Source organism: Sinocyclocheilus anshuiensis, unplaced genomic scaffold (assembly GCF_001515605.1).
Source record: "Sinocyclocheilus anshuiensis isolate Anshui unplaced genomic scaffold, SAMN03320099.WGS_v1.1 scaffold318, whole genome shotgun sequence".
NCBI lineage: Eukaryota > Metazoa > Chordata > Actinopteri > Cypriniformes > Cyprinidae > Sinocyclocheilus > Sinocyclocheilus anshuiensis.
The window spans coordinates 76696-81379 of NW_015547653.1; the positions used below are offsets into that span (position 1 = coordinate 76696).

General features: G+C 38.5%; 1 pseudogene; it reads right to left on the bottom strand.

The window, feature by feature from the left end:
* The window catches only part of LOC107702042 (dynein heavy chain 2, axonemal-like), a 153203-nt pseudogene that overhangs the window by 76438 nt on the left and 72081 nt on the right, over positions 1 to 4684 (bottom strand).

Sequence of the window (4684 nt, forward strand, 5' to 3'; positions counted from 1 at the left end):
CCCTGTGTGAATGTGCACAAGGTAAGAGAGGGAGAGAGAGCATAAATAAAAAATAAATAAAAAATTTGAGCATAATAAATCTATAAAATAAATACATCATTATATATTCATATATTAATCAATTATATTATTATTATTACTAAAGTTTTTACACACATTTCTAACATGACTACTGGGATAATATAATGAAAACCACTTCGTGTTTATTAAGCAAGTTCTCAACATTGCCACACTTTTTGCTGTCTTGTGAAAGCAACGATTTTGCAAATAAAGATGTATTTTCTCTTGATAAATCTGTAAATGGAGTTCAAAAGAGTTCAAAGATGGACACTTGGATGCTTGTCTCTTAATTTTTTCTTCCTGAGGATGTTGTAATTGTATCTGTACTTCATATTCTCATCAACGCCTGTTTCACACATACTCCGTCTGCAGTGCGTGTGCGTTTTTTTTTACGCACCCATGTTAACGGATTAGAGCTTTCACACTGCACGCGGTTGCGGTCCGTCAGTGCGTTCCAGGTGCGGCGCGTCTGCAGCAGTGCAGCGATCGTTTACGCACCGAGTCTATTTTTGCTGTGCTGCACGCGCTGAATTAAAGTGACAGCGCATTGTTCGCGGTAAAAATGAACATGGATTGACAAGGAAATTTAGTAATTTCACATCAAATGTGTTTCCACTTGCTTGAGTAACTTAATATACACATCTAAAAACCAAAAGCATTTAATACGCTGTTTATATTAATTGAGTTTAAACGTGAATATATCTATGAAAGATTGTGTTAACTGTACTGTGATAAAAGAGGATCACAATGCTGAAAAAAGCACTTTCAGTATAGGCTAACTACGTTTGGATTTGAAATCAAAATAATGGATAAATGTTGTGTTTGTGGTACACAGCCGCAGATCAGGAGCGAACTGCAAACGCGTCCTGTGTGAAAGCACAATGAGTCCGTGCTGCTTCTGCACCGCATACGTAACGCACACGGACCGCATACGCACTGCAGACGGAGTATGTGTGAAACAGGCGTTAATAGCAATTTAATTTGTCATCTCAGTACTATAACATACTGTAAATGAAATGAGTTTTTCAAGAAAATAAAGGAAGTGTTCAGCATAATTTGTTTCTGAGAGTGAGTGTGAAGAAAAAGCAAGTTACATTAACCATAGTCATTTCAAATAAAATGTGTCTGTGCATGCATTATTTGATGTGAAAAAAAAAAACTTTAGACATTAACAGGGGCAGCAGGCAATTCACAAGTGTCCTTCCAGCATGGACAAGGTCATTAATGCACAATCACACACACAAAGTCTGTGTCTCACTGCACACACCCACTTTCCGATCCACACACACTCAAGCATCCATTGTTGACATGATAACGATTTGGCGAGTGCAGATCAAATCTATAGGGAAGAGTTGTTGACCCTGCCCTCAGGACTGGCACCTCTGTGCTACAGACACATCAATAGTCTGAAAGGCCATCACATCGTTCTCACGTGACTTCAAACACACCCCTCTAGTGTACCATCACTACTCATGCATTTTAAATGAAAAGAGATGCATGTATGATGGTGAGAGAAACATGATGAATCCTTTAGAGCATTTGTTCACTAAATAAACTTTTATTTTATCAGTAGCACTGCAAATAATTCATAAGTTCAAAAATTTTACTAGTATATACAGCAGTGGCGTTCCGTCCATATAAGCTGCGAATGCTCCGCATACCCAGGCCATTTGAGAGAATAAGTTCACGGGATAATCAAAACAACCCAACCGCTGGGTCAAAACAACCCAATAGCTGGGTTTGTCCCTTTTTAACCCAGTGCTGGGTTATATTTAACCCAGCATTTTTTAGAGTGTATAAACGATTATAAGTTGATCCCTTGTCATTTGAAATGTAACTTAAAGCTTAAAGAGTTAGGAATAAGTACGTAAAATTATTTTTTTGCCAAATGGCAGTAATTTTCTGTAAATCTACGTCAGTTATGGCTGCTTCCGGGCGAGCGGATTCTCCGCAGCTTTCTCGCCTCGGCTCTGTTGCTATGACTCGTCAGGATTATAGCACGTTCTCAGTGATTTGCTGGTCTGCGGCAAGGTAAGCTGTTCGCGAAGCGCTCGCCCAAGCGGAAAAATGCGCTGTTGCTGCCAGATCTCGATTGCCGAAAATTACACTGCGTTTGATGCAAAACCAACTCGACTAAATCAAAAGAAAAAAAACACTAACTGTATATTTTTATTTTCTCAAGCAAAGCAAATTTTAAAAGTCCACTGAACAACTTACATTTTTGGTCATAGACAACACATGTTGAAGATATATGTTATTGTCAATGTTATTGCCGAAGCGTAAATTAATTTGTTTTTTTATAAAAACGTGGGCTATATAAAATTTTAATAATAACAAACATCATATTGTTTTGCGTATGCTCGTGTCGCTTACAGTTGGAAGTCCTTCTCTGATTTTATTATTGTTTGTAAGGTTGCAACGTTACTTTGCAATATTTTAAATACTTTTGGGTATATTGCATGGTCTGTTATGTCACCCGGGTGGGAGTTTTAACTCCTATTCACTGTGAATAACTGATGCAGAGATCTCGAGACATATAGACCGGGGGAATCCCCCCATCTCCCCACCCTCTGATTACACATAACTAGGCCTACGTGTAAACCTTATTTGGCGAATAAGGTAGGAAATGTGCATACTTTTAAATCGACACCTGCCACGGGGAAAGCTACAGACCTGGCTACGTCAGCGTCAAAGGAGGTTATTGTAGGGTTGAGCCGCTGGTAGCGCTGTATAAAGCCGTCTTTTTCAATTTCCCAGATCTCTCTGTGTTTGTCCCAGGTCTGCAGGTAAGATGCATTAGTCACCATACCTGCAGCTATGGCTCCCTGGATCTTATAGATCTCTTCATCTTACTCTGAAACAGAAGAAGAGGAAGGAAGTGAGAAGAACATAGAAAGCATTGTTGATGCCAAACAGCTGCTGATGACTTTAAGAAATACACAAATGATGATGTGAATGGATATTTTACCCAAAAATAAACATTCTGTCATCATTTAGTCACCCATGTGTCATTCACTTCCTTTTTTCAGTAGAACACAAAAGGAGCATTTCGTATAAAGAGAGTGGATCCATACAATTCTTCATAATTTCTCATTTTGTGTCCCAAAGAAGAGTTATATGGGTTTGGGACGACATGAAGGTGAGTAAACAATAATATAAGGATTGCATAAATGGCAAATGTAGGGGATATGTGGTGAATGAGATGGAGAGAGGGTGTATACCGATGATGCTGTGGATGGGTTTTCGCTGTGAGTGCTGGCGGGTCAGCAGGTCTGGCAAACGTTTGAACCCTGAAATGGTCTTGATGAGCTGAGAGCTAAAGCTGTTCACTATGTGGGCCAGTTTCTGGAGAGAAGGAGAGAAATCCACCCGGACAAACAAACACAAACACACAGAGTGGACAAATATTTTCAAGGACAGAATCATTATATTCATTAAATAAAAATTAGAGCTGCCAAATGATTACAGCAATTACATGGTAAGCTACTGTTTTTTACACTGTCAGATATGCAAAAGAAATCTATCGTATCTCTTGCTCTGGCTACTGTGTATAGACCACCAGGGCCGTATACAGATTTCCTAAAAGAATTTGCAGCTTTCCTCTCAGACCTATTGGTTACTGTTGATAAAGCGCTAATTGTCTGAGATTTTAACATTCACGTTGATAATACAAATGATGCATTAGGACTTGCGTTTATAACAAACTATTTTGGAGTCAAGCAAAACGTCTCATCATTTTAATCATACGCTAGATTTAATTATATCGCATGGAATTGATCTTACTGATATAGATATCGTACCTCAAATTGATGCTGTTACTGACCATTTCCTTGTATCGTGTATGCTGCGTATTACTGATATTAACTATATGGCTCCGCATTATCGTCTGGGCAGAACTATTGTTCCAGCCACCAAAGACAGATTCACAAATAACCTGCCTGATTTATCTCAACTGCTCTGTGTTCCCATAAGTACACATGAACTAGACGCTGCCCCATGAGTAATACCCATTCTCTCAAGAAAAAAACTCATAGTCTTGAGCGCAAATGCAGAAAAACTAAAAACTAAGTTTTTAGAATTGCGTGGAAAAACAGTATGTCCAGCTATAGACAGGCTCTAAAAGCTGCCAGGGCCGAGCATATCCACAAACTCATAGAAAATAACCAAAACAATCCTAGGTTTTTATTTAGCACAGTGGCTAGATTAACAAATAACCAGACGCCATCCGATCTAAATACTCCCTCACAGTTTAATAGTAATGACTTTATGAATTTCTTCACTGATAAAATAGATAACATCAGAAATACAATAGCAAATGTAGATTCTACAGCGTATAATACTTGAGCTTCATTCATCAAACCAAAAGATAAACTGCAGTGCTTTACAACTATAGGACAGGAAGAGCTAAATAAACTTATCACTGCATCTAAACCAACAACATGCCTGTTAGATCCTGTACCCACTAAAGTACTAAAAGAGTTGTTACCTGTAGCAGAAGAACAGCTTCTCAATATTATTAACTCGTCGTTGTCTGTAGGTCACGTCCCAAAACCATTCAAGCTGGAGGTTATTAAGCCTCTTATTAAGAAACCACAACTAGATCCTAGTGAACTGGCAAATTACA